The sequence below is a fragment of the Oryx dammah genome, unplaced genomic scaffold, assembly GCF_014754425.2.
Source record: "Oryx dammah isolate SB20612 unplaced genomic scaffold, SCBI_Odam_1.1 HiC_scaffold_23, whole genome shotgun sequence".
NCBI classification, from domain to species: domain Eukaryota; kingdom Metazoa; phylum Chordata; class Mammalia; order Artiodactyla; family Bovidae; genus Oryx; species Oryx dammah.
Window position 1 is genome coordinate 69,493,505 of NW_024070207.1, and position 12,138 is coordinate 69,505,642.

The 12,138-nt window shown below is 37.1% G+C and overlaps 1 protein-coding gene across 1 annotated transcript in view; it reads right to left on the reverse strand.

The window, feature by feature from the left end:
- Positions 1-12,138, reverse strand: part of SLC16A2 (solute carrier family 16 member 2) — a 136,619-nt gene that overhangs the window by 21,796 nt on the left and 102,685 nt on the right. The window lies entirely within an intron of this gene.

Consider the following 12,138-nt stretch of genomic DNA (forward strand, 5'->3'; position numbering starts at 1 on the left):
GGGAACACATGTACACCCGTGGCGGATTCATGTCAATGTATGGCAAAACCAATACAATATTGTAATTACCCTCCAATTTAAATAAATTTATATTAAAAAAATAAAAAACAAGAAAACAAGAGTTTACTCTGTTTATAAAGGCTTTAAGTGTTTGTAACAATCCTCAACAGGGAGGAAGAGATTTGCCCTTTTACTTAGATTCTTGCTCAGCCATCAGAAAGAAAGGCCAAGCTTTTTTTGTTTGAAGGCTGTTACCAAGTTTCATCGTGAGCCTCTCTTTTCTAGGCTAAACAATCTTAGTTTCCTAACTTTTATTCTTAGCTTTAATTCCTAATTCTGTAATTCCTTTGAGAGCCCTCCTCTGAGTATGCTCCAAGTCTTCTTCATCATCATCAAAAAGTATTCACTGAGTGTCACCCGAACAGCGAGCCAGATCAGCTTCTGGCTCTCTTGAATTGTGCAGCCCCAGAAGAGCCAGAGGAGTACAGTCTGAGGTTAGACAAGTCTACTGTCTGTGTCTCTTACCTCAGTACCTAATAGGTTGTTCAGATCTCCACTGGGAATCTTTATTTTGCTAGGGGTGCCATCTTAAGTCTTAGTGGCTGGCTCCAAAAGCACTGGCATGAGACAGCAGGAGACCTGAACTCTTATCAAAATTTTACGTTACACCTTTCACGTTCACCTCTTATCAGCTATGGGACCTTGAGCAAGTCACACAGCACTCCTCTAATCCGCAGTCTTCTCATTTATAAAATGGGGATTGAAATTCTCCACATACCTTCTTCAAAGTTTTTTTTTAATCTAATGATTATCAAATGTGATCATATGTATGAGAGCTTTGTAGATACCAATAATCACACCATATATAAAAACTAATACAAATGGATCAAGTAAAACAAAATTTTTAGAAGTGAGTATAGGAGAAAATCTTTCTAGCCTTTAGTTAGGCAAAGATTTCATAATTACCAAAAGTATGATCTATTAAAAAATCAACACTAGACTTCATCAAGATGTAAAACTTCTACCCTTTGAAAAATACTGTTATGAACATGAAAGGGCAAGCCACAGACTGAGAAAAATATTTATGACACACACGCCTTATAAAAGTCTGATATCCAGAGTACAAGTGTGAGTTGACGCTCATAACTCAGTAAGAAGACAGCAAACAATCCAGTTTAAAATATGGGCAAAAGATTTGAACAGACATTTTACACACACACAAATGCATGACATGAATAGCAATTGAGTACATGAAAAGATGCTCAATATTATTAATCATTCAAGAAATGCATGTTAAAACCAATACCCGTGTATAACCACTAAAAAAAGCTTTTTTTAAAAAATGACAATACCTAGTACTGGTGAGGATGTAGAGGAACTGGAAATCTCATACAATGCTGATGGGAATGTAAAAATGGTATACCTGCTTTGGAAAACAGTTTGGCAGCTTCTTAAAAGTTAAACATACAATTACCCTATGATCCTGAAATCACTCTCTTGGGTACTTAGCCAAGATAAATGAAAAATTATATTCCTAAAAAACCTGTACCTAGATGTTTTTGCAGATTTTTCATAACTGCCAAAATGTGTCAATAACTCAAAATGTACTTCAACTGATGAATGGATAAATAAGTGAATATACATTAATATAGTGGAATACAACTCTGTAATAAACTGTAATAAACTACTGATACATGAAATGACTTTTATCAACGGCATTATGCTAAGTGAAAAGAAGCCAGACACAAATGATTCCACTTATATGTAATCCCAAAAAAGGCAAAACTGTGCAGTGAAACAGATCAGTGAATGCCAGGAGGAAGGGTGAGGGGAAATGACTCATTATAGAGGAGTATGGGGGAACTTTTTGGAGTAATGAAATATTATATATCTTGACTGTAAGTGGTGGTATTCTTTTGTCAAAATTCATAGAATTGAGCATATAAAAAGAGTGACTATTACCATATGTAAATCATACCTCAATAAATCTGTTATAAAAAAAAAAGAAGAGCAAAAGGGGCAGAGAAGCAAGAAGTGCAAGTGGGAGATCTCATTTATGATATATGTATTTTTATTCTGGCCAGATTTTCAAAAAAAATTAGTTTAAGTGTATTGAACAAAAATGAAAAATTAGTTAAATTCAGTAAATTATCTTACTGATATTTTATCAAATACAACTCACCATTATCTGGCCCTTCTGAAATATCTAAAATACAATGAAAACTGATGATGATTGGGCTTAAAGTATCTTTTGCATAGTCAAAGAAAGTTTAAATTACATTGGATATAGCTGTTTATGTTAATGACATATATTCATCATTATGGTATCATATAGAATATTTTTACTGCTGTAAAAATTCATGCTCTGCCTATTCATCCCTATTCCCCTCCAAACCTCTGGCAACCACTGATCTTTTTACTGTCTCCATAGTGTTGCCTTTTCCAGAATGTTATATAATTGGAATCATATAGTAAATAGTCTCTTCAGATTGACTTCTTTTACTTTCATACATTTAAATTTCCCCTATACCAAAACCTGACAAAGATGCCACAAAAAAAAGAAAACTACAGGCCAATATCACTGATGAACATAGATGCAAAAATCCTTAATAAAATTCTAGCAAACAGAATCCAACAACATATTAAAAAGATCATACATCATGACCAAGTGGGCTTTATCCCAGGGATGCAAGGATTCTTCAATATCCACAAATCAATCAACATAATACACCACATTAACAAATTGTAAAATAAAAACATATGATTATCTCAATAGATGCAGGGAAAGCCTTTGACAAAATTCAACATTCATTTATGATTAAAAAAAAAGACCCTCCAGAAAGCAGGAATAGAAGGAACAGTCCTCAACACAATAAAAGCTATATATGATAAGCCCACAGCAAACATTATCCTCAATGGTGAAAAATTGAAAGCATTTCCCCTAAAGTCAGGAACAAGACAAGGGTGCCCACTCTCACCACTACTATTCAACATACTTTTGGAAGTTTTTGCCACAGCAATCAGTGCAGAAAAAGAAATAAAAGGAATCCAGATTGGAAAAGAAGAAGTAAAACTCTCACTGTTTGCAGATGACATGATCCTCTACATAGAAAATCCTAAAGACTCCACCAGAAAATTACTAGAGCTAATCAATGAATATAATAAAGTTGCAGGATATAAAATCAATACACAGAAATCCCTTGCATTCCTATACACTAATAATGAGAAAACAGAAAGAGAAATTAAGGAAACAATTCCATTCACCATTGCAACGAAAAGAATAAAATACTTAGGAATATATCTACCTACAGAAACAAAAGACCTATATATAGAAAACTATAAAACACTGGTGAAAGAAATCAAAGAGGACACAGATAGATGGAGAAATATACCATGTTCATGGATTGGAAGAATCAATATAGTGAAAATGAGTATACTACCCAAAGCAATCTATAGATTCAATGTGATCCCTACCAAGCTACCAACGGTATTTTTCACAGAACTAGAACAATTAATTTCACAATTGTATGGAAATACAAAAAACCTCAAATAGCCAAAGCAATCTTGAGAAAGAAGAATGGAACTGGAGGAATCAACCTGCCTGACTTCAGGCTCTACTACAAAGCCACAGTCATCAAGACAGTATGGTACTGGTACAAACACAGAAATATAGATCAATGGAACAAAATAGAAAGCCCAGAGATAAGTCCATGCACCTATGGACACCTTATCTTTGACAAAGGAGGCAAGAATATACAATGGAGAAAAGACAATGTCTTTAACAAGTGGTGCTGGGAAAACTGGTCAACCACTTGTAAAAGAATGAAACTAGAACACTTTCTAACACCATATACAAAAATTAACTCAAAATGGATTAAACATCTAAATGTAAGACCAGAAACTATAAAACTCCTGGAGGAACACATAGGCAAAACACTCTCCAACATAAATCACAGCAGGATCCTCTATGACCCACCTCCTAGAATATTGGAAATAAAAGCAAAAATAAACAAATGGGACCTAATTAAACTTTTGCACAACAAAGGAAATTATAAGCAAAGTGGAAAAAAAGCCTTCAGAACGGGAGAAAATAATAGCAAACGAAGTAACGGACAAAGAATTAATCTCAAAAATATACAAGTAATTCCTGCAGCTCAATTCCAGAAAATTAAATGACCCAGTCAAAAAATGGGCCAAAGACCTAAACAGACATTTCTCCAAAGAAGACATACAGATGGCTAACAAACACATGAAAAGATGCTCAACAGCACTCATTATCAGAGAAATGCAAATCAAAACCACAATGAGGTACCATTTCATGCCAGTCAGAATGGCTGCAATCCAAAAGTCTACAAGCAATAAGTGCTGGAGAAGGTGTGGAGAAAAGGGAACTCTCTTACACTGTTGGTGAGAATGCAAACTAGTACAGCCACTATGGAGAACAGTGTGGAGATTCCTTAAAAAACTGGAAATAGAACTGCCATATGACCCAGCAATCCCACTGCTGGGCATACACACTGAGGAAACCAGAATTGAAAGAGACACATGTACTCCAATGTTCATCGCAGCACTGTTTATAATAGCCAGGACATGGAAACAACCTAGATGTCCATCAGCAGATGAACAGATAAGAAAGCTGTGGTACATATACACAATGGGATATTACTCAGCCATTAAAAAGAATACATTTGAATTAGTTCTAATGAGGTGGATGAAATGAGCCTATTATACAAAGTGAAGTAAGCCAGTAAGAAAAACACCAATACAGTATATTAATGCATATATATGGAATTTAGAAAGATGGTAATGATAACCTTGTATGTGAGATAGAAAAGAGACACAGATGTATAGAATAGTCTTTTGGACTCTGTGGGAGAGGGCAAGGGTGAGATGATTTGGGAGAATGGCATTGAAACATACATTACTATATGTGAAATGAATCACCAGTCCAGGTTCGATGCATGATACAGGGTACTCGGGGCTGGTGCACTGGGATGACCTAGAGGGATGGTATGGGGAGGGAGGTGGGAGGGGGGTTCAGGATGGGGAACACATGTACACCCGTGGCAGATTCATGTCAATGTATGGCAAAACCACTACAATATTGTAATTAGCCTCCATTTAAAATAAATAAATTTATATTGAAATAAATAAATAAATTTCTCCCATGCATTTTCATGACTTGAAAGATTTTTTTTTCAGCACTGAGTAATATTCCATTGTCTAGATGTACCACAGTTTATTTATTAACTCACTCCCTGAAGGAATCTTGGTTGCTTCCACATTTTGACAATTATAAATAGATGTGTATAAATTTTTGTGTTGATGTATGTTCTCGACTCATTTGGTTAAACACTAAGGAGCATGCTAAATTATATGTTTAGTTTTGGAAGAAATTGCCAAGCTTTCTTCCAAAGTGGCTGTACCATTTTGCATTCCCAACAACAATGAGTGAGAATTCTTGTTGCTCTACATCCTTACCAGCATTTGGTGGTGTTAGTGTCCAGATTTTGGTCATTCTGATAGGTATGTAGTGGCATCTCATTGCTTTCATTTGTATTTTCTTTTTTTTAATATAAATTTATTTTTTTAATTGGAGGCTAATTACTTTACAATATTGTATTGGTTTTGCCATACATCAACAGGAATCCATCACGGGTGTACACATGTTCCCCATCCTGAACCTCCCTCCCACCTCCCTCCCCATACCATCCCTCTGGGTCATCCCAGTACACCAGCCCTGAGCATCATGTATCACGCATCAAACCTGGACTGACAATTCGTTTCACATATGATATTATACATGTTTCAATGCCATTCTCTCAAATCATCCCACCCTCGCCCTCTCCCATAGAGTCCATTTTCTTGATGACATATAGCATTGAGTATCTTTTAATATGTTTATTTGTCATCTATATATTTTCTTTGATGAACTGTCTGTTAAGGTCTTTGGGCCATTTTTTTAACTGGGTTGATCATTTTCTCATTGCTGAGTCTCAGGAGGTCTTTGTACATTTTGGATAACAGTCCTTTATCAGATATGTCTTTTGCAAATATTTTCTCTCCATCTGTGGCTTAGCTTCTTGTTCTCTTGACATTGTCTTTTGCAGAGCAGAAGTTTTAAATTTTGATGAAGTCCAATTATTTCTTTCATGGATTATGACTTGATCTTGAACCTAAAAAGCTGTAATCAAACCCATGGTCATTAAAGTTTACCCTAAGTTACTTTCTAGGAGTTTTAGAGCTTTGTGCTTTATATTTAAGGGCTTCCATAGTGGCTCTGATGGTAAAGAATCTGCCTGCAATGTCTCCTGGAGAAGGGAATGGCTACCCACTCCAGTATTCTTGCCTGGAGAATTCCATGGACAGAGGAGCCTGGTGGGCTATAGTCCATGGGATTGCAAAGAGTCAGACATGACTGAGCAACTAACACTTTCACTTTCAAAGAACTAACACTTAGTGTTTCTACAAATGTTTTATATTTAGGTCAGTGATCCATTCGGTTAATTTTTGAGAAGGAGGTAAGGTCTGTGTCTAGATTAATTTTTTTTCTTTTTTTGCATGTGGATATCCAGTGGTTCCAGAAACACTCGCTGAAAATATTACTTTTGCTCTACTGTATTGTCTTTGCTTCTTTGTCACAGATCAGTTGGCTACATTTATGTGGATCTATTGATATTTCTGGGCCTTCTATTCTGTTCCATTGATCTATTTGTCTATTCTTTCATCAATACCACACAGTCTTGAATATTGTAGCTTTATAGTAAGTCTTGAGGTCAAGAAATGACAGTTCTCCAACTTTTTTCATCTCTTCCAATACTCTGTTGGTTATTTGGAGTCTTTTGCTTCTCTGTGTAAACTTTAGAATTGGTTTGTCAATATCCAAAAAACAAATTACTAAGATTTTGATTGTGATTGCACTGAATCTATATATCAAGTTGGGAAGAACTGATATCCTGACAATATTGAGTCTTCCTGTTCATGAACATAGAATATTTCTCCATTTATTTAGTTCTTTGGATTTCTCCATTTATTTAGTTCTTTGAATTTTAGTTCATCAAAATTTTGTAGTTTTTTCATATAAATTTGTACATATTTTGTCAGATTTATACCTAAGTATTTAATATTTGGGGGTGCTAATGTAAATGGTATTCATTTTTAAAATTTCAAATTCTACTTGTTTATTGCTAGTATATAGGAAAGTGACTTTTGTATATTAACCTGATATCCTGATACCTTGCTGTAATTGCTTTTAAATTCCAGAATTTTTTGTCAATTCTTTCATATTTTCTACATAGATTACTTTGTTATCTGTGAACAAAGAAAGTTTATGTATTCCTTCCCAGTCTGTATAGTTGTATTTCTTTTTCTTGCATTATTTTATCAGCTAGAATTTCCACTACAATGTTAAAGGAGTAGGGAGAAGGGACAGCTTTGTCTTGCACCTGACCTTAGTAGGAAAGCTGAAATTTTCTCACCATTTTGTATGCTATTATCAGTAGTTTTTAAAATATAGATTTTTAAAAGTTAATCTGAGTTTTTTTAACTTTTAACTTTTGAAATAATTATACAGTCACAGGAAATAGTCAAGATAATCCAGAGACGACCCATGAACCCTTCACCCAGTTTCCTCCAATGATTACATCTTATATAATTAGACTATAATATCAAACCCAGAAAGTTGCACTACTATAATATGTATATATACTTATTATTTTATTGCATGTGTAGATTTCTATAACCACCACTGCAATCAAGATACAGAACTATTCCATCACCACAAAAATCTCCTTTGTGTTCCTCCTTTATAGTCATACCCAGTCCACCATCCCTAACTCTTGGCAACCACTATTTTTTTATCTCTATAATAGTATTTCATGAAAGATATAAATTGAGTCATATAATCTGTGACTTTTTGAAACTGGCTTTTTCACCCAGCATGATTCCCTGGAGATATATATTTGAAGTTTCTTGTAAACAGCTTATGGTTGGGGTATTTTTTTTTCTGCCAATCTGTTTTTCATTTGATGTATTTAGACTATTTGCAAGGACAATCATTGATATGTGAGAGTTGAACCATAAGGAAGGTTGAGTGATGAAGAACTGGTGCTTTTGAATTGTGGTGCTGGAGAAGACTCTTGATAGTCCCTTGGACTGCAAGGAGATCAAACCAGTCAATCCTAAAGGAAATCAACCCTGAATATTCATTGGAAGGACTGATGCTGAAGCTGAAGCTCCAATATGTTGGCCACCTGATGGGAAGAGCCAACTCACTGGAAAAGACCCTGATGCTGGGAAAGATTGAAGGCAAAAGGAGAAGAGGGCAGCAGAGGATGAGATGGCTAGAAAGCATTACTGACTCAATGGACATGAATTTGAGCAAAGTCTAGGAGAGAGTGGAGGACAGAGGAACCTGATGTGACAGAGTTCATGAGGTTGCAGAGAGTTCTTTCTTCCTTCTTGATGACCCAAGATTCCATTTTCTATTGTTTCCTTTCTGTTTGGAGAAATTCCTTTGGCCATTCTTTAAAGGTAGGTCTGCTGGTGGCCATTCTTTAAAGGTAGGTCTGCCTGTGACAAATTCTCTTGGTATTCATTCATTTGAAAATGCCTAGATTTTCTCCTTCTTTCCTGAAGCACAGTTTGACTGGGTATGCAATTCCAAGTTGACAGTTTTTTCTTTCAGCACTTGAAAAATGTTTTATCACTTCTTACTTCTGCCCTCCATGTTTTGTTTTGTTTTGTTTTTATGAGAAATCCACTATCATTTGATGGCTTTTCCCTTAATTAGGGTATCACTTCTCTCTCAATATTTTCAAAATTAGTGTGTGTTTATATTTCAGAACTTTGACTCTGATGTGTTTTGGCATAGATTTCTTTGAGTTCATCCTCTTTGTAGTTCACTTAGCGTCTTAATACTGTAGGTTTGTCTTTTGTCAAATTTGGGAGATTTTCAGCCATTATTTCTCTGAGAGGTTTTTCAGCTGCACCTTTTTTCTCCTCTCCATCCAGCACTCTTATGACGACAGAAACATTACATCTTTTTTTATAGGACCACAGTTCTCTGATGCTCTGTTCATTTTTTAAAAATTTATTTCCGCCTCTTGTTCACATTAGATAATTTCTATTGTTCTATCTTCAAGTTTACTCATTCTTTCCTCTGCCTTCTCCATTATTTAGTGGAACTCATCCAATGAAATTTTTAAAATTATCATTATTTCCATTCTATGTTTTAGTTCTAAAATTTCCATTGTTTCTTCTTTATATTCTCTATTTAGTTGCTGAGACTTAGTATTGTTTCACTTGTCTCAAATATGATTGTAATTGCTTATTAAAACATTTTAGTAGTGAGTGCTTTAAAATGCTTGTCAAATAATTTCAACATCTGTGTCATCTTAGTGTTGGTGGCAGTTAATTTTCTTTTCTCATTGAAGTTGAGATATTCTTAATCTTTGGTGTGACAAGTGGTTTTTCTGTTGTACCTTGGGCATTTTGAATATCATAACACTTCATGTCTTATTTAAACCTTGTGTTTTAGTAGGCCTACTATGACACTGTGCCAGCATATCTCCTCATTGTTTCTAGATAGGGTGGAAGAGATGGGGATGGAGGTTCCAGGTCCAGGTTCCCTGCTTAGCCTCCATGGATACTGTGGGGGGGATAGGTGCATTGTTATGGTGAGCAGGGGTTGGTGTTCAAGATCCCTACTTGTCTTCCTCTGATACTTAACTGGTTGGGAGAGGTAAGAGTCTTTTCTTACTATTTTCCATGTTGCTTCAATGGATTGTATACTGAGTGATGCTAAAATTCCTAGTTTCCTACTTGGCATTCACTGACACCATCTTTGTACCTCTTCAGAAATGGAGGAAGAACTGGAGGTTACAGTCTAGCAAGGGTGAATGTCCAGTCTCCCTGCATGGTCTCCACTAACACAGTGTTTTAGGAATAGGCCTTGTTGCCACTAAGAGGGAATGACATTTCTGGCTCCCTACTCAGTTTTCTCTAATACTACCTTGGAATGGTAGAGAGACAGATTAGGGCACCTTGTTACAACTGGGTGAGTTTATAAGTCAAGGTTCCTTATTAGGCCTTTTTGGTAAAGGTTAGAAGAGACACATTTTTCCCCATGGTGTTTGGTTAGAGTAGAGTGGTTATTGTCCAAAACTTTTCTGTCTTGCTAGGCTGCTCCTTTCTTGGTCTTTTGGTTAGAGAAATCAGGCTTTTCTTGGTGCTCATTTTATCTGTCCGTATTGGCATTTCCCAGTTGTAAGGTTCTTCAGCTCCATGTATAAGATATATGAGGCAAAAAAAAAAAAAAAAAAAACTCTCAGGTAATTCAACACTGTGTTGTTCCTTGAGTCTTGAGATTCTTAGTCCATCAGCTTTGTTCTCTTTACCTTTCAGTCTTCTTAAGTTTGTTTTATGTATAGTGGCCAGTGCTTTTAGCCACACTTCATGCGAGGAATAGGGAAAATTACTTTGATATAGCTTTTGATGCTAAATGTACATTTTAAAATGAAGCTATTCATTTGTTTAACAGTTATTTAACATCCTCTCTCACCCAAACACATAGCTATCTTACAGCAATGAGGGTGCTGAATAAGTGACATATGGTCTTTGTGGTCAAGGATCTCAGAGTAGAATAGGGGACACTTTTTACATAGAGCATTCCCTGGGTCAGGAAAAACCCCTGGAGGAGGAAATGGCAGCCCACTCTAGTATTCTTTTAGGAAAATCCCGTGGACAGAAGAGCCTGGTGGGCTACAGTCCATGGGGTTGCAAAGAGTCACATATGACTGAGCACCCAAGCATGCACAAAAATGTATAAATCACATGGTTTAAGACCAGAGTAAAATTTTTATTTGAAGATTTTCAGAGAGGTCAGACATTCTAAGTGAAAAGAAAAGTTGCTAGATTAAGGATGTATGTGTGTGTGCTGTCACTCAGTCATGTCCAACTCTTTGTGACCACATGGACTGTAGCCTGCCAGGTTCCTCTATCCATGGAATTTCCCAGGCAAAAATCCTGGAGTGGGTTGCCATTTCTTACTCCAGGGGATTCTCCTGATCCAGAGACTGAACCTGTGTCTCCTGCATTGGCAGTTGGGTTCTTTACCACTGAGTTGCCAGGGAAGCCCCTCAACTTCTAGTGTGTGTGTACATGCTAAGTTGCTCCAGTCGTGTCTGACTCTTTGAGACCCTGTGGATGGTAGCCCACCAGGCTCCTCTGTCCAGGGGATTCTCCAGGCATGAATACTAGAATAGGTTGCCATGCCCTCTTCCAGCAGATCTTCCTGACACAGGGATCAAACCCATGCCTCATTATGTTTCCTGCATTGGCAGGCAGGTTATTTACCACTGGCACCACCTAGGAAGCCACCAATTTCTAGTACCAATTCTAAAAAAGTACATACATATGCTCACCATAGTTCTAAAAAATGTGAAATCCTTGTATTACCAGTAGATGCAGGGAACTTCACATTGCATTCTTGAAGAAGCAGAATTCCATTTGCAAGAGGGCCATCTAGTCCTTCTGCCTTGAATGGAACAGCTCCCTCCCTGCCCTCATGGTTCAGAGTACAGGGGCCACAGGATGGAATTTCTGAGCCACACACAGCACATGGTGAATCCTCAATACACAGTTGGCTTTCCATGAAGGAAATATCACACACACAGCCCAAGCACCCAATGAGGAGGGGCAGGGCAGCCGGGAACAAGAACATGGCTAACTGGAGAGAAAGGAAACAGAGCAGAACTGCAGGATCACTTGCTCAGCTCCCGAAGGCATGATAGGACAAGCCATGACAGGAGGGTCAGACTGGTCCTTAGGGGCAGGAGGAGAACCATCTCAGTGGCCTGGAGATGACAAATCTTTTCCTTGGCTAAGAACATATGAGTCAGGGGCTCAAGCATCCCAAGGATGTTCGAGGCTGGACAAGGTCCTTCTTATCCCCTTGGGGCACCTACTGAGAGCCAACAGGACAAGAAGGCCACCTGAAAACCAGGCTGACAGTGCTCACCCCATTGCCACATAGCTGGGTCTTCTTTCCTCCTCAGAAGAGTCTGTCCTCAGCCCTCACGCCCCAAGTAATTCAACCAAAGAAGCCGTCCTGGTAGGGAGCAATGGCCCCAGGAGAAT